At 41.9% G+C, this 18933-nt stretch overlaps 1 protein-coding gene across 5 annotated transcripts in view; it reads left to right on the top strand.

Annotated features, from left to right (window-relative positions):
- Positions 1-253: 253 nt before the first annotated feature.
- CDH17 (cadherin 17) overlaps positions 254-18933 on the top strand; it is an 88227-nt gene continuing 69547 nt past the window's right edge. Inside the window, exons 1-3 of one of the 5 annotated variants that reach the window (XM_086335314.1) lie at positions 254-386; positions 3612-3747; positions 4323-4410. The gene's annotated coding sequence lies outside the window, so the exon portion shown is untranslated. Of the gene's footprint in view, positions 387-3611; positions 3748-4322; positions 4411-9407; positions 9428-18933 lie in introns of those variants that run through there. The other 4 variants (XM_086335313.1, XM_086335312.1, XM_086335315.1 and 1 more) reach the window with 4 other exon arrangements.

The following is an 18933-nucleotide window of genomic DNA, read 5'->3' as shown; positions in this document are numbered from 1 at the left end:
GGGTCAGGAAGATCCCCTGGAGAAGGAATTGGCAACCCGTTCTGTACTCTTGCATGGAAAAGCCCATGGACAGAGGAGCCTAGCCTGCTGCCGTCCAGGAGGTTGCAAAAGAATCAGACAAGACTGAGTGACTAAACAACGAACAATATGTGAAAAACCCAGGAAGTCAGGGATAATTGATTGACTGCTGGGGCAAAGTGCACCTGGCCGCGTGTCTAATTCTTTGAACAGTATTGGCTTCTGGGCTGGGCTGGTCTGAGCTGAACTCCAGTAAAGCTAACCACTTCCTCATTAGCTCTGAGACAGGGTGACCTTCCTCCAGACCAGCTGAGAGAGAGACTGGATCCAAGTCGGCCAGGTGATGCTCTCCCTCCACGCCGAGAAAGGTCAGGGGGATGTCTAAGAGGATACCAGCTGGGGAGGAGATCTGGGTGGAACGTGCTCTAGGGGGTAAAGTAGTTGGTGTTATCTGGGAATGGAAATGACACCAGGGCAGGTTTCGCAGCCAGGGGAGGATTCCCAGGGAAGGAGCTCTCAGAAAAGGTGGGGCGAAGGGACAGCTGGTGGGAATGATGTCCGGGTGGGAGTGTGGATGTTTGGGCTGTGGTTCTGTGAGCTGATGCGTCTAAACTGCCTCTGATTCTGGTGCCTGGTGGATAAGTAGAGCCGCATAGGAGAGGCACCCTGCGGGTATTAAATGCTCTCAGCCCTGGGTAGCTATGAAGTGCTCTGATATATATATATATATATATATATATATATATTTTTTTTTTTTTTTTTAATTCACACCTGGATTCAAGCCTTGCTGAGTCTATTTTTATCTTCTTTTTTTCTCGGTTTCTTTATTTGCAAAGTAATACAAATAATGACCTCACAGCATTGTTGTGAGGGTAATACGCTGAGACCAGTTAGGAAAGTGCCTGACAAAGGGCAGGCCTTGGATCGGTGAGTCTCAAGCTCAGCTGAGCCTTTGGTACCAAGGAGAACATAGAGATGGCTATTGTCAGGTTATCAAACGCCAATCCAATTAGAATCACTTTGCTTCTGTGCAGCCAGGGTTAAGAAGCTCAGTACTAAAAATTAATTGTTTTCGGAAAGCTCAGAGGATAGAAAAGAGTGGTGGTTTTTGGTTAACTTTTAGTCAAGTCCTGTGTTGTTAACTGTGATTAGTTTGCTTTTGTATAAAATGGTAACTTGGAGAAGGTACAGCCACCTCTGGCTTGTAAATCAATCTGATTGGATATAGCGCTGGTTCTAGGCAATCCCCTTTGCTTCTCACACTTAGGAGCAGAACTGGGAAGATATGGGAGTAAAACAGTCTCTTTGGAGCCTTGCCTCTGGGACTCACCGGACAAGACCACGGGGTTTAAAATAGGGGCACAGTGTGAGTCAGACTCCAACAGTTTAATCAAAGACGGTCTGGGGCCTCCCCATGCTTTGTGAGGGGACCTGGCATAACCTGAGCTCTCATTGGTGACCCTCAAGAATCTTTCCCCAGTGGCTTCCCTCTTTCCTCCTCCTTCAGGCTTCTCCTGAAGAACAGCAAAGTGGATCTCAGGTGTGAGATTTCATTCCTGGATTTTCTCATGTAGCAACTGGAAAATTGCAGGCTTAAGAAGAGAGAGCTTTTCCAGAAATTCTCCTGCGTTATTATTGTGTGCGTACGTGACCCTAGGCTTAATATTACCCTGAGCCGGAAGACCAAAGGGAGAAAAAAATTTCTCTTTTGTTTTCCGAGTTACGAGACTTGGTCACGTCGAAAGAAAGTAGACTTCCCTTTTTGGGGGGCAGTGAATTCAAAGAGTTTCTCTAGTGCTGAACTGACTGACCTGAAGCGCTAGGAGAGAGACGGAAAGGTCTGTGGCCACCTGGTCCTCTTTTCCTTCCTTCTTTGCTCAGGGCAGAGAACTTTCAAGAATGGAAATGTTCTTATATACACTTTTAAAAGTAAAACATAGAAGATGAGATCAAATAATAAGTAAAGTAAGCAAAACAAATACATTTAGGTGAGACTAACATGATTAAAATCCCTCAAATCATCTATGATAATAGAACACAATGAATTTGTTCTGAAGTTCTTTGTTTGAGGAAACTGGAAATGTTTAAGCCTGTGTCTTGTATTTCATATCAGGGTGAGTTTGGCTGCAGGAATTACCTCTTCCTTTTTTTGGTAACAGCTTTACTGAGATAAAAATTAATGTATGTAAAAGTTACCAATTTAAAGTCAGAACTCAATAGTTGTTTTTAGTATATTTACAGAATCGTGCAACCGTCACTGCAACCAATTTTAGAATATTTTTATCACTATGAAAAGAAACCCCATATCCTTTAACATAAACTTCTAACCCCATCGACCCACTCCCTGACCTCAGGCAACCCTGAATCTACTTTCTAGCTCTATGAACTTGCCTGTTCTGGGCATTTCACATGAATGGAGTCATACAGTGTTTGGCCTTTTTTGTCTGGCTACTTTTACTTCATCTATGTTATAGCATGTGCCAGCTCTCCATTGCTTTTTGTGGCTGAAGAATACCCTATTACCTGGATACATCACATTTTGTTTATCCGTTTGTTGGTTGAGTGGACATTTCGTTGTTTTCACTTTTAGTTATTATGCATAATGCTGCCATGACCACTCGTGCACCGATTTTTATGTGGACATATGTCATTTTTTTCTTAGATACATACCTAAGAATGACATTGCTAAGTCAGATGGTTTAAGTTTTTGAGGAAATTTCCAGATTTTTTTTTTTTCCAAAGTGACTTTATCATTTACATTCCCACTGAGTATACAAAGATTCTGATTTCTCTATATACTCTCCAATACTTGCTATTATATGTCCTTTTTGTTATAGTTATCTTAATGAGTATAAAGTAGTATCTTACTGTGGATTTGATTTACATGATGTTTATGCCTAATGATGTTGACCATTTTTTCATGTGTTTGTTAGCTATTTGAATACCTTCTTTAATAATATCTGTTCTTATCCTTTGTCTATTTCTGATGGATTTTAATCTAGTTATTTTTGAATTCTAAGAGTTTTTTTTAAAATGTGTTCTAGCTACAGCTCCCTCCTCAGATATGTGGTTTACTCTCACCCTGTGGGTGGCCTTTCCACTGTAAAAAAATAAAAGTATTTTTCTTTATTTGCTGCACTGGGTCTATGTTGCAGCACGTGGAATCTGGTTATAGTTGCAGCACGCAAACTCTTAGTTGTGGCATGTGGGATCTGATTCCCTGACCAGGGACTGAACTTGGGCCCCTGCACTGGGAGTGGGGGGCCTTAGCCACTGGACCACCAGGGAAGTCCCCCACTTTTAATAGTGCTCTTTGAAGCACAAATTCTTAACTTTGATGAAGTCCAATTTGTTTTTCTATTGTTGTTTGTGCTTTTGCTGTTATGTCTAAGAAACCATTGCCAAATCCAAAGACATTCAGATTTACCACTGTTTTCTTCTAAGAGTTTTATAGAGTCCCTAATTTCAGGTCTTTAATCCACTCTGAGTTCATTTTTCTGGATGGTATGATACAGGAGTTTTGACTTCATTCCTTTGCATGTGGGTATGCAGTTATTTCATCACCATGTGTTGAAAATACTATTTTTCTCCAGGAAATACTTCTTAAGAACAACATTTTCAGAGGAAATTCCAATGTTTTGTTTTCCCATGAGAAACCCATAAGTAGAGAAGGCAATCCAGAGTTCACTGAGCCCTCGTGTCCAAGTCACGGAGTCCTTCCTAGGCAAGGTGGGTGATTCCCAGGCGTATTCACTGCCAGCCTCCTATTTGTACCCATGACAGGAATTACCAATCAATCACAGCACCCTGGCTAAGGCTTGGTGACTACCAAGGCTAACATGAAGGGGTAGTGTTCCAAGAGATTCAGTTTGGGAGAGAGTGAAATGGTGAGGTCAATTTCGGATATGTTGAGTTTGTAGTGCATCTGGGACATATAAAGGGAGCTTTGGCAATAATTGGTTGGTGTAAAAAGACTGAAACCCAGGCCGGGGGGGGGGGGGCGGGAATCTATGCTGAGAGACTTGAGACTTTGCTGTACAGATGGGAACAGATCCAACCTTCTAGAATGAGTGATAAGGTGAGATAACCTGGCATTGACCCAAGGAGTCTGGTGAGGCTACAAATGGGACTGCCAGAGACTGGCTCGAGAAGTAGAAAAGAAATCAGAACAGTATTTGAAAATAAACTAAGGATAAAGGGCAGTTCAGGGAAGGCTATTGATAGTGTCACATGTTGTGAGAGATCTGGTAAAGTGCAGCGTTTCTGATTATCAAACGGGGTTGTTATCGCCTTTGTGAATGCAGCTTCCATGGGATACTGGAGGTGGAAATAAGATGCAATAGTCTGAGCATTGAACTGGATGTAAGCCGAGACCAATGCTGGTGAAATCTGGTAAGAGATACAGAGATCAGACTCAGAAAAGCAACAAGATTATTGTAATTTCTTGGAATTAAGAAAAAAATTTGAGGTCAAATGAAATGTTCAGTAGACTGTGAAAAAAATGTCTGAGGCAAGATAAGCATCTTTGTGTTTGCCAGATTCAGTCTACATGGACGACATCAACTCAACTGCAGTGTTGTCTGAGACAGGTCCTGCAGAAATGGTGGGGGAAAATTATTATCAAGGACAGACCTTGTTAAAGAATATTTACTCACAGATAGAGCACAGAATCACTAAGCTGTGTTTCTCAGAGAAGGGTCCATGTGATTACTTGCATCAGGAATCCAGAGGGGTTTAAAAAAATATTGATCCCTGGGATGCATCTGTGATCTCCTGAGTCAGGATCTCATCATAGGAGGCCCAGTTTTAATAAACTGCCCATAGTCAGAAAGCTCCAGAAAGCATTTGTCCAATCTATGTCTGATGTGGATAGTTATTAACCATTCCAGTCATAGGGTTCTCCAGAAGTTTCCTGATGGGGTAACTGGAGCCAGATTAAGGACCTAGTGCCTATTAGGACCAATTGCCTCCTAGGCAATTGTCAGAAGTAACCCTCTATAGATGGAGTTAAAGTATTCCTGAAATAAACAAATGCAAACCGGATCCACTTCTGTCGAAATTGAAAACAGGGAAAAAACTTTTCATTAGCTTTAAACTGTCTTTTTTGAATATTTTTAGGATGAGCACAGGTCATAGCTAAGATTTTGAAACTTCATTATGTATGGTTCAGTGTTTTTTCCTTGGCGTTAGTGTTTTATTTTAATATCTAAGTCTTAAATCACTTAGTAATTCCTTAGAGTGTTCTGGTTTGGGAAATTGCCTGAAATGATAACATGAAAAACAATAAAAAGCCCAAATTCAAACAAACTCAAGGACAAGAATAAGAATAACTGCCTTGGCCGGTGAAAGGAATTAGAGAAAATTCTGCTTTGGTCTAAAACATTCACCAGCAGAAAATTAGTTTCATGTCATTCCACTAAATAAATGTGGAATAAAAGATGTAAAACATAGCCTTGAGAGGATCCAAAATCATTCACGTATCTGGGTTCCCATTAGCCTTGGTTGGGCCTGCATGCAATCCTGACTATTTGGAGTTATTGAATTAAATAACTCAAAAGAGTTTAATTCTAAAAAGTATTTACTGAGAATTTCCTGGTGGGCTAGTGGTTAGGCCATTGCACTCCCACTGCTGAGGGCCCAGGTTCAGTCCTTGGTCTGGGAACTAAGATCCTGCAAACTGCATGGCTTGGTCAAAAAACAAACAAATAAAATAATAAGAATTTATTCAGTGCTAATGGAAGACAGTTTCTGCCACCAGTAACATGGGTAAGACAGATATTAAGTAATTAAAAGTATTATTATGTATATGTATTATATAACTCCTATTAGATGAGGCTCTATGTTGATAGATGCATGATAAAATGTTCTTAAAATGCATGATATGTAATGCAAATAAAGTCCAAGTTAAAGTGCAAGCAAATGAAAAATGGAAAAACTTAGCATTCATAAATTTATTTTGAGCTTTAAATAATAGGAATATTAGAAATGTAACATTCTTTGAAATTTAAGAACCATTTCCAATTTTCATCAAGCTTTTTTTTTTAATTTAAGTCTATTCATTTCAATTGAGGCTAATTACTCTTCATCAAGCTTTTGTCTGGGAGGCTATCCAAACTTTATTCCTTGCTAACTAGCTAAGTAGCACAGTCCATAGATCAAACACTGCTTATATATTTTCTATGGCTAATGTTGGAGGAATGGTTGCTGCTGCTGCTGCTGCTACATCAAAAAAACACTATTAATATTAATTGTTAATATGTTCTAATACCATGAAGCTGTTAGTCAGAAGTATTTATCCTAACTTTTCCAGTTGTTCACTTGTTTCCATCATATAAACAATTTATATCTACTTTGCTCTGATAAAAGGAATTTTTAATCTTTATCACCAACCTAGATAGCATATTCAAAAGCAGAGACATTACTTTGCCAACAAAGATTCGACTAGTCAAGGCTATGGTTTTTCCTGTGGTCATGTACGGATGTGAGAGTTGGACTGTGAAGAAGGCCAAGCGCCGAAGAATTGATGCTTTTGAACTGTGGTGTTGGAGAAGACTCTTGAAAGTCCCTTGGACTGCAAGGAGATCCAACCAGTCCATTCTGAAGGAGATCAGCCCCGGGATTTCTTTGGAAGGAATGATACTAAAGCTGAAACTCCAGTACTTTGGCCACCTCATGCGAAGAGCTGACTTATTGGAAAAGACTCTGATGCTGGGAGGGATTGGGGGCAGGAGGAGAAGGGGACGACAGAGGATGAGATGGCTGGATGGCATCACTGACTCGATGGATGTGAGTCTGAGTGAACTCCTGGAGTTGGTGATGGACAGGGAGGCCTGGCATGCTGCGATTCATGGGGTTGCAAAGAGTTGGACACGACTGAGCAACTGATCTGATCTGATCTGATCGATTAAAATTTCCTTATTATTACTGTCAGTGTTAAACTATTGAACTGGAAATGCCTCATTTTTACATAAGAATGGGTTCCTAAAATGCAAAGGTGTTCACCCTGAAACACAGGGCAGAATTTAATCTAGAATTATAAATCCAGATGACTTTAATCTAGAATTGTAAACCCAGATAATTTTATAACTTATAAATTTAAATTTAATGTATGAATGGTGAACACACAGCTCTGAAAACTATGCTAACCAATTATCATGGAGAGCACAAGAGAAGCCTTTATAATACAGAGATGTAATTACCTGTTAATTTCTCTGATGGGTGGTTTTGGCCTTTTTAGAATTTAATCAATCTGACTTGAGAAGCTGCTGCTGCTACTGCTGCTGCTAAGTCGCTTCAACTGTGTCCGACTCTGTGCGACCCCATAGACGGCAGCCCACCAGGCTCCCCCGTCTCTGGGATTCTCCAGGCAAGAACACTGGAGTGGGTTGCCATTTCCTTCTCCAATGCATGAAAGTGAAAAGTGAAAGTGAAGTCACTCAGTCGTGTCCGACTCTCAGCCTACCAGGTTCCTCCATCCATGGGATTTTCCAGTCAAGAGTACTGGAGTGGGGTGCCATTGCCTTCTCCGGACTTGAGAAGCTAGGAACCTAGAACATAAAATATATAAAGGGAAGCCCACTTTAGGAACCTGGCTATCTCCCATCAGGAACTGGGTCACACAAATGGATTTCTTCCTAAATGGAATCAGAAGAAAAACAAATTGGCAAATTCAACAGCTTTGGTGGTGAATAGGTTAGGCTTTGAATCAGACAGACGAAGGCTGGAGTCCTGATTCTATAATTTTGATCATTGCTAAGAATCAGTGATTAAAAGTGGTACATATATACACATTCTTTTGAAGAAAAGCTTATAGATTTAAACGTACTTTTTGCATACATTATTAAAAAGTACCACAAGTTTCTGAAGAAGAAGCAAAGTCTGAGCAACACCTTTAAATTTTTGTCATTGATTCAGGAAGTAAAACACACAAGTGAAAGTTCTTTGGTCTTGTGGAACAAGGTCATTTGATTTGGTTCACGGGAGGGCAGAGGTGTTACGAATGTGACAGTTGCTTAGCCTCACTGACCTCATTTTTCTAAATGTAGCTATGTTGTGAAACAAAGGAAGAAGGATCCTTGCTGGGCCTGCCGGTCCACCGAGCATGCTGACTGCTGACCCACAACCAGGTGATTTCACTTCAGGGTCCCCGAGACAAGTGAGGCTTAGTCTTCTCAAGGGGATCAAGAAGGAAGAAGCCCATCTAGACAGTGGGCTGTGCTCTTGTGCTTTGACTGTACCAGATGCACACTAGAGACAGATGGAGAACGCAATGCAGCTCAGGAGCGGCCCAGAAATGAGTATCAGAATGACTATCACATTTGACATAAAAGCGACCTTGATCCACATCTTTAGTGTAGGTTTCCAGAGTGACTGAGGGGTGGGAATGAGGAATCCGTCAAAAAGAGCCCTTGACTTTGGAAAAGGCCATAGGCTTTTATTGTTTAATTGGAAACCTCATTTTGAGTGGAAAAAGTGGTAACTTGTTCTTAGTAAGTCCAATCTCAGAGAGTGAGAAAAAGGACTTGATTTGTGTTTTGGGGGAAGGCTACTGCTGGCTGTTTCATGCAGACTTTGAAGAGGACCCTTGGGCTTCAGAAGCGGGTGCTGTCAGATTGCACCCTGGGTTGCACCGTCTAAATCATTTCCCCCGTCTCTTGTGCCTGGTTATCAGTGAACTGAGTCATTGCTCAGACATGACATCCTGTACTGGTCTGTGTTTAAGACAGAATCTACACAAATATCTGTTAATTATTCTTCTGTGCCAAGTGGTGGGAAAGAGGACTTCCTCTCTGGCTCACTGGGTAAAGAATCTACCTACAATGCAGGAGACACAGGAGGTTCGAGTTCAATCCTTGAGTCAGGAAGATCCCCTGGAGAAGGACATGGCAACCCCCTCCAGTATTCTTACCTGAGAAATCCCATGGACAGAGGAGCCTGGGGGGCTACAGTCCACGGAGTCTCCAAGAGTTGAAAACGACTGAGGGACTAAGTGCACAAGGGTTGGGAGAGCAAAATATGGAGGAAACTCAGAGATGTCAGGGAACTTACACTCTACAGACAGTTGAATACACAGAAAGTTTTTCCATGCTAACTTCCTCTTGTCTTCTATTTTATTTAACCTACATTCTGATATTCAGAAACTTGTTCTGAGATGTATTAGATGTGAACGAACCGCTTTTGGTACAAACACATTTCTTTCCTGGATTACGATTCCATTTATGACATCTGATGAAAATCAATAAAACCAGTCGATGGTTAATGTTTGACTGAAGGGGAAGGGAGAGGCTGGGGAAGCAGAGCCGTGCACTGGGTGTGGCCTCTGGGGAAGACACTCCAGTCCCAGCAAGGGTCCCAGCAGCTGAATGGAAGAAAATAACCTTTAACCACCATTTTTGTTACTTACAGAAAGGTAAGCTTTGGTATGTCTTAACTATGCTGATAATGTATTTCTTTAAGGAGAGCAGAATAGATGGCGAAGGGCCTTACTTAAGCTGCTGGATAAAAGTATTCCTTGAGGGGTGCTGGGTAGCATTTGCTGGGAAGAAAAGTTTATTCCTAGTGTAATAAGTTATGCTTCTGGAGCATAATTTCTTCTGCAGGTTCTTTTGATTAGTCTATATCTTCTATAAATCCATTTCATGAAGTGGTTTGGGTTAAGTCAAGCTTGGGAGTAGAATTAAAGGAAAGCATAATTCTTTGGATGTTTACGTGTGGATCACACCCATTCTTTTCAATTAAAATATAAAAAAGTGCCCAGCCCTGAGAGGACCTGGGACTCTCATACTCTAGAAATCAGGGCCAGAATCTCATTTTCACAAAGTGTCATTTCTCAGGGGTGATCTTTAAAAACTGTGCATTTTATTTACTTCTTAGCGAGATTCAATTTAGAATTCATAGGACTGCCTGGGACAGAGCAGAGAAAAGGAAATGCATAGGAGGAAAAAAAGTCCTTTGTTAAAAGTAGTGGAATAGGAATTGAAAACAGAAAGACGGATCTGCCTTCCCAACTGGGAAAGCAAGGTTGGTGCGTGTATCGGTCAGGTTCTGGTCCTTCTTTCGGCCACATCGGTGGGTGTAATATCAGCTAACGAGTGATTATTTTGAGATATCAAGACGTGTACAGCTTGTCAGTATCTTCAAAGGTCCAGTCCCTGTCTCTGTCCCAGTTTTTTATTCATTGTGAGTGACTTTGAAACAGATGCCCTCTGGGCTGGCAGACGCCAAGCAGCAGACGGGCAATGCATTCTCTAACATTTTCTTGTCTTTCTGTTTCTTCAAAAACTCAGATAGCAAGAGAGGAATAATTTGAAAGAAGAAGAAAGCATATGTTTCGATGACATGGAAAATGGATGGCATTCACCCCTCACCAGGAAATGAAATGAGTTTTGCTGAGTGAAGGTTTATCATGGACTGTAGAGTATATAGTTTATGAGTCTTCAGGGTTGGGCAGATGGGTTAGGCCAGTTTCATCATTTACCAGCCAGCGGACACTGAGCAGATTGCATAAGCTCCCTGTACCTTAAATTTCTCACCTACAGAATGGAGATACCTGCCTCACCAAGTAGTTATGAGAATAAGTTAAAAATTAGATCAGCATGTCAAGAACTCAGTACATAGTTTGGCACCCAATAGATGTTTAATGAATGTTAACTACTTTCCATGAGAAAAGATGTTGACTCTACCTTTTAAGTAGGTGATGCAGGTCAGACTGAGAAGTTGCTCTTTCAATCCCTAGGGAAAGAAACCAACAGTAATGTTGCAGTAACTACATCTACCAGTATGCAAGGGAGAAACTGATTCTATGCCAAAGAAGTGGGGTCCCAAAATATGAGATAATGAGAAAATACTTGAGTTTTGCTTTTTTTCAAATGAAGCATTTTAAAGCACGTCTGATTTTTCACATATATCTTGGGTGAGAAGGGGGTGTGGTATCCTCTGAGACTTGCTAAGATGTCCCCTGGGAAAAGTCATTGCTGTCGTTCAGGATGAAGATTGCATTTCCAGTACCTCTTCCCTTCTTTCATAAAAAGGCAAAATATACCCCGGCAACAACTCGACTTCCTGTTTGTTTGTCAAAGGAACTCTCTGGAAAGGAGAGTGGGGTCCCCCTTTTCTTCCTCGTCAAGAGAGGTGACTCTGCTCAGGAGGAAAGCTGAACACCGCTGTGCTCCTTTCTCTGAAGGCTGACAAGTGCCTTTATGGCTGTTAGTTTACACAGGTAGAGACATACAGGTTTATTTGTTAGCATCAAGTTGTATTCCTTCAGAAATCCCTGGTGTCGAATTTAGCAGGGGTAGTTGTTCTGTGTTCTCCTGCGTGATTAAACAAGAAAAGAGGTATTGAAGTTTGTTAGGGGAATATCAATCTACCTAGTTGTTACTTGTGAGAACAAACAAGGGCGTTTATTTAGGTATAAGAAGTGTTAAGTTAGCAAAAGCAGATACTCACCCAGTGGTTGAGGTTTAAACTCTTGTACACTCAAGCTGAGCTTTTCACTTACGCGTGTGTAACAGACCAAGCTGTCCATGGTTATTGTGTATGTGACACAAATAAAACCTAATTTGTCTTAATATTCTGTAAGACCGACATTGAACTCTCTCATCCATGATATTCTGAATCAATGATTTCTTACTGCATTTTAATTATTTTAAAGCATAGGACTTGTGTTTATGAGTGAGAGGCAGAGAAATCGGAAGGGTAGACTTGTGCCCTTAGGGAATGTTAAACTCAGGATGAGCACATCTTCCTCACGCAGAGGGTTCCATGCTTGGTCTCTTCGATCAGACTGATGCTCCTTCCTCAACCTCCCTGAGCTGTTCTGCCCTGTAAGATGACATCAGGTCCTGCCTTATGGGAACGTTGTGAAACTAAATGAAATAAGTCATCCAAAGTACATAACTTAGTAAATGTTCACTAAATGCTAGCTTTTTTTTCTTTTTAAAGGTTTCAATTATAAAAAACCAACTCATGAGTGAGTTTTCATAGTGGTAAAGCACCCTTTACGAAGATAGAATTAAATTTATTTTCCCCTTATTCTCTTGCCCATCCCAGTTGTCAATTACAACTTAATTACAGAATCAGAAAGTTAGCCTGCCACACTTGAGGAGGACTGCACATTTTTGTTTTTAGAGCCCTTGTCTGAAGGTCACCTCATACATGAGCTAGTATTGTAGCAAGTCTTTTGTTTTGTTTAAATCTCAGGGTTTAAACCATATGTGAAAGTTAAAGTGTTAGTCACTCACTCATGTCCGACTCTGCGACCCCATGGACTATAGCCTGTCAGGCTCCTCTGTCCTTGGAATTCTCCAGGCAAGAGTACTGGAGTGGGTTGCCATTCCCTTCTTCAGGGGATCTTCCTGACCCAGGGATCGAACTTGGGTCTCCTGCAATGCAGGCAGATTCTTTACTGTCTATCCACCAGGGAAGCCCTTAAATCATATGGGATGGGATCTAATTTAGATTTACCTCATATTGAATTTCTAAGGCCAGAATGTATTATCTTGACAAAGTATTCACCTGTGCACTTCTTAATACACAAAGAAATGTTGTATAAAGCATGAAGAAACACTTGGTCAAAAATAATTAAGATGCTCTTTTGAGAAATACTGATTTCTACTCTCCTTTTGGTGGCTCAGTCAGTAAAGAATCTGCCTGCAACGTAGGAGACCCCCTGCAGCATAGGAGAGCCAGGTTCAATCCCTGGGTTGGGAAGATCCCCTGGAGAAGGAAATGGCAACCCACTCCAGTATTCTTGCCTGGAGAATTCCATGGACAGAGGAGCCTGGTGGGCTACAGTCCATGGGGTCACAAGAGTCAGACACCACTGAGCAACTACACAATGACAACAGTCCTCCTTTTAGGCTAGAAAAGACCCTTGTGATGTTGTTGTGCTAGATATGGAGGAAAGAAGTCCTATCTCTGCCTCAGGTTTCTGAGGTGGAAACCGAAACACCTTAGAGAACTCAATACTGTCGTCCTTACTGCCAATCTGCTTAAGTCATCCAAGTACCATGGGGGTGAGTCGACATCTGTGACCCCATGCAAGGGCCTCCCTTCCCTCTGATCTCCTCACCCCAGCTGCCCTTTTCCTAGCTCACTCTGGGGGGAGTGCTGGGTGGAGGTAAGTATGAGCACACTTCCTGAAATAGTCCTTAGAACTCATTATTACTTTCTTTAATAATTAGGTTTAAAATTTGTATTTAAGTCAATCAGAGAAATTTAACATATTTTAAGAGGAGCCCTCTACCCTCTCATAAGACTGTATAACCAATTATTCACCTACTGATTAAGTAAAAAAATCACCCTCAATTTTGCATACGTGTAAATACAGATTTTCGTATGCTGAAAGATGGGCATATTTCAATTGCAAAATTCAGTGAGAGAACAAAGTGCCTGCCTTTATGTGTGCATTGGGTGGGGAGAGGGCAAGCCACCCTTCCTTTTCCTTCTTTGGACCTTCCTTCCTCCTTTCTAATCAGCATGAAGTGGAAGGCAGCAGCCCAGATTTTACACCTTCCTGTTTGTTTCCAGCTTATTATTAGCTGCTTTAATTTGGTCCTTAATTTGCCAAGAATGCAAATTGGTCAGATCCTCTTGTGGTTTTTTCTAAACCTTAAGTGATATAATGGGTGCCAGAGATTTGTGAGCAAGAAGACCACAAAGATGGGCATGATTGATCTGAACATTACTTGATGAACAATGTGAGCAAGCTTTTAATCTGATTTTTATTCATATCTGGCCTTGCTGTCCAATTTATGCTGCTCTTAGCAATATACAATGCAGCGGTGAATTAAATGGCTCACAGAATATTTGGCTCTATTATTGGTCCTGATGGTGTTATGAATTCTAGTCACATTCTTTCCTTGGCCACATCACCTGTGATATTGGAGAGCAAATTTTGCAGCCCTCTCCTTCTGTACCTTTATTGTTCTTTGGAAATGCATTGTCCAGCCTTAGAGCATGGTGAATTACTTTAATTCAAAGCCTTTAACTTTTCTTTTTTTAAACAAAAAGGATGAGTATGGCTGACTTGATTTAAGGTTTGCCTATCACTTAGCTTTTTGTAAGAGGGGGAAGAAAATCAATGCTTGTGTATTGATTTACTTGCAGGTTTGGAGACCTGGGACCTAGAAATTCCTCGTCCTTACTCAGATAAATGGGGAAACGACAGGGGAGTCTAAAAATACCTCTTGGAGGCACTGGAGCCCAGCAGGAGACTCAATCAGCTTGGAGTGGAGCCCCTGGGATGCAGTGGCCACTGCCTATATAGTAACTGGATGAGGCTCCATCTGAGGCCACCTCTGTCTTAGGATGGCAGTGCCTTTGTCAGTCAAAACTAGGGCCCCTTGATGTATTAGTTTGGTAGGGATGCTATAACAAAGTACCACAGATAGAGTGGCTCAAGCAACAGAAATTTATTGTCTCATAGCTCTAGAGGCCTGAAGTCCAAAATCAAAGTGCCTGAGGGGCTGACTCCTGCAGACAATGAGATCTGCAGCCTCTCGCCTTGGCTTGTCTTTCCCTGTGGCCCTTCATATTGTCTTTCCTCTACGTGTGTCTCTGTGGCCAACTTCCCCCTTTTGATGAGGACACCAGTCATATTGGAGCAGACTCACCCTGACGACTTCATTCTAACCGCATTACCTCTGTGAAGACTTGAGTCTCCAAGTCAGATCACATTCTGAGGTACTTGGCAGTCAGGACTCCAACATGAATTTTGAGGCAAGGGGCAGTCTTCAACCCATCACACTCAGCTCGACTGAAAACTAAGAAACTAGGGGGGTGAAGGTCAGAGAGTGAATGAGGAGAGGGTACGATAGAGAAATAGTTGTGTGGTAGGAGCTGGATCTCCAAGGCTGATGGTCCTCTGAGAAGGCGGACGCATGTTAGTGTCTGAGGAGGAAGCGCCGCCATGGAGCAAAAAACAAAACTTTGAAATTTTAGCAAGATACGTAACCGACTCAGTGACACCAGGAGTCTTATTTGTAAGGATGTTCGTGCTTTCAGAGAGACTAATATATGAATGAGCGCATAGGTGTGAAGTTAGCCAGACGGTGTGATCTTGGACCAGTGTCTTGTGACTTCTTTGATTTTTGATCTTTATGAGGTAAATTTTTTTACATTAAAAAATAATTTCATATTTATTTTCTGCTGTGCTGGGTCTTATTGCTGTGCGGGCTTTTCTCTAGTTGTGGTGCCCCTTCTCATGGCAGGGGCTTCTCTTGTTTCGGAGCACAGGCTCTAGGGCCTGGACTCGGTAGTCGTGGCTCCCGGGTCTAGAGCACAGACCCAGTAGTTGCGACACATGGGCTTAGTTGCTCCAAGACAGGCAGGTGGGATGTTCCCAGATCAGGGATCGAACCCATGTCTCCTGCATTGGCAGGTGGGTTCTTTATTGCTGATCCACCAGGGAAGCCCCTTTAAGAGATAAATTTTAACAGCGTCTGCTTCATAGGGTTCTTACGAAAAATCAATAATTATATAAAAGTCTCAGCATGTGCTGAGACAAAGGGCTTCCAGGAAATGTTAGCTGCCTTTGTGTCGTTATCCTGGCTGGACACAGATTCAGGACATGGAGGGGTTTCAGTGTTTTCTGGGTTGTGGTAAGTTAAACGAAGCCGTCAGCCCTAATTGTCAAGGCCAGCAGCCCTGATTCCGCGTTTGTAAATTGTTTACGGTTAAAGCAACTGGTGGTGGCTTTTCAAAACTCTCCCAGACCTCTGACCTCTGTTGCTAAGGATGTACTTGGCCTCTTAGATAGTTGCATAGAAACTGTGTGAATTTAGTCTTTGTGCCTGAGGGAAACTCTGACAGCAAAAATTCCTAGCAGAGGGTTGGATCAACTGTTTCAGATAGTTCAGACAAAACATCACTGAATTATCTGGAAATCTACTCCAATCCTTTGCCAAGTAGGGTTGGTGAAGTAGTCTACCAAGTGTGTATGGCTTGGTGGTTTTAGGCAATTTCAGTTACAAACCATGGTTTCCCTCCAGCCAGGATGTAATATTCATTAGTGAAATTATGTCTGTGTGAAGAAGAAAGATAGGCGAGACTTGTTTGTGAGGACGGAGTCCTCCTCTGGCATAATCCTAGCAGTGGGGTACCTTGCCTTGGATCATTCAGACAAAGGCTTTACTTGGCCGCTTCTTTTGGCCGTGAGGGTGTTGTTGTAAAGGCTGCGTCTCGAGTATCCTTGTGACCAGGGCCATCGAAAGCTGGGAATTGTGACAGGAACTGTCTTGTAGGACAACATTTAAAGTTCTGACTAATAAACTTGGGTGGCAGAAGGAAATTTTATTTGACAAAAAATATTAACTGTTCAAAATATTCACTTATTGAGGTCCCCAAAGTAGATACTATTATCCTCGCTTTACAGAGGCGAGTCGGTGGAGGAGCCAGGGTCCAAACCAGCCAATCTAACAATTGCATTGTGTGACTGATTCATCCACAAAGAAATCACGAGACCCTAGGCATGGGAACGGAAAGCAATTACTTCTGTTTCCCACTGGAAACCTTTCTGTGAGGGGTGAAACCAAATGTAAATAACAAAATAAAGGATGAGTTTAATGCTTTGTTTACTTTTTAGGTTTCATTAAGCACCTCAAACGGTGGCCTGTTTGAGCATCTAGCTAAAATAAGGCATTTATTTTAATTTGCTTTTCTGCCATTCAACTTACATGTCTTTGGAAGCTTGGAAGTGCTAAGAAATCATTTCAAGTGCAGATGGTATATATCGATCAGTTCTTAACCTATTTACTGAGAAGAAATTTGTTTGTGTATTTAAAAGAGAAATAATCCTTATCATCAACAATAAAAATGTATTACTGTGCATCAAAATAAATCTTTAGATCTTGTTAGTTTCCTTTAATGTTTTCTGTTTATTCTGAAAGCTCTTACTAATTGGAGAAATTCATAGAATACCAATGTTGCTGCTGCTGCTGCGTTGCTTCAGTCGTGTCCGACTCTGTGTGACCCCATAGACGGCAGCCCACCAGGCTCCCCTGTCCCTGGGATTCTCCAGGCAAGAACACTGGAGTGGGTTGCCATTTCCTTCTCCAATGCATGAAAGCGAAAAGTGAAAGTGAAGTCGCTCAGTCGTGTCTGACTCTTCAAAACCCCATGGACTGCAGCCTACCAGGCTCCTCTGTCCATGGGATTTTCCAGGCAAGAGTACTGGAGTGGGGTGCCATTGCCTTCTCCGATACCAATGTTAGACAATCACAAATGTTTCAGAATTTAATAAACATCTGTTGAGAGTGTAATATATGCAAGCCATAGTATGAAGAGCTGGGAGAGGTTAAAAATATATAATTTTAAAATAAGGCCTCTGCTTTGAAGGATTTTGTTTTCTAGTAGAGGCAGCAACACAGACATGTAAATAAGCGATAAAAAATAAAATGCAGGTAGGAGGGGCTTTGAGAAGGCAGTGGCATCCCACTCCAGTACTCTTGCCTGGAAAATCCCATGGACAGAGGAGCCTGGTAGGCTGCAGTCCATGGGGTCTCTAAGAGTCGGACGTGACTGAGTGACTTCCCTTTCCCTTTCATGCATTGGAGAAGGAAATGGCAACCCACTCCAGTGTTCTTACCTGGAGAATCCCAGGGATGGGGGAGCCTGGTGGGCTGCCGTCTATGGAGTCACACAGAGTCGGACCCGACTGAAGCGACTTAGCAGCAGCAGCAGCAGCAGCAGGAGGAGGGGCTTTGAGAGAGCTTCTGGCTGGAAAAAAGAGAGATTGCATGAAGGACGTAATTTCTAGCTCCATGAGGCTGATGCTATACCCCTTATTTTGTTTTCCCAGATTTTAGCCCAGTATCTGGCACATAATAGAATTGTTAAATTCAGTGATTTTAAAATAAATAAATTGGCTCTAGATGGTCAGGTATGTAAGGAAAAATGAGAACACATAATCTCAATCCAGCTTGATTCAGCAAATATCAATTGTCATTTACCCTGGGTGGGGCCCTTTGCTGGGTGGGAAGAACAGCCAGTGCCGAAGCGTGGAGACAGGGAAGCTGGGTGCAAAGTCCACGGAGTGCTCGTGGCATTCCTGGGTGCGGCGGGTGTGGGAGATAAGGCCAGAAGAGCAACTGGGGACCAACGTTTAAAAGATCTTGATGCTGAGGGTTCTGAGGAGAAAGATCCCCAAATGCTACTTCTCTTAAGCAAATATTGGTTGATAGCTGATCGTGTTCATTTTACTAATATAAAAAAATGACTAGTTAGATTTAATAATACCAATTTATTCATTTTAAATATATTTGTAGTATGCTAGAACCTGGGCTTGTTATTTGTTTCCGTATGTTTCCAAAACATGTAAGTAGTCTAAAGCCGTAGAAAAAATGTCTTGTTTGTGTTTGACAAGGAGCCAATTCTAAAATGATGTTTGGACACATAGACCAGACTAATTCTGTTGCAAAAGCTCATTTCTAAACATTCACAGAATTTACAGATCTAACTGTCCTGAAGGGTTTCCGTCCTAGCTCTTTCTTAAAATAGCTGTAGCCTTGGGACAATTGGTCTCATTTACACAGCATGCGCTAACAACACGCACATCTCTATGCCTGTATCTGCCTCTCTTGGGCTATCACACAGTACAGGGTAGAGCAGAGAGAGGAAAGTTCTTTGAACTTTGGCTTCTGACAGATCTGGTTGGCAACAGGGCAGTATCACTTCCTAGCTGTGTCTTAAGGTGAATGGCTTAACTTTGGACTTCAGTTTCCTCATGTATAAAGTAAGAGTAACATTTCCTAATTCGTTATGACTGTGAGAAACTCGTAAAAGTGTTCGCTCACTATTGAGCAATTGCTATGTATTTTTCATTCGAGTAAACTGAGGCACAGAGAGAGATTAAGTAGTACCCACGTGGCCACACAGCTAACGAAAGGCTGTGCTGAGTTTCCGACCCAGACTCGC

Source organism: Bos grunniens, chromosome 14 (genome assembly GCF_055505025.1).
Source record: "Bos grunniens cultivar Pamir isolate PY7600 chromosome 14, Bosgru_T2T1.0, whole genome shotgun sequence".
Lineage (NCBI taxonomy): Eukaryota > Metazoa > Chordata > Mammalia > Artiodactyla > Bovidae > Bos > Bos grunniens.
Note: the sequence above shows the minus strand (reverse complement) of the source record. Positions and strands in the feature narration are given on the sequence as shown.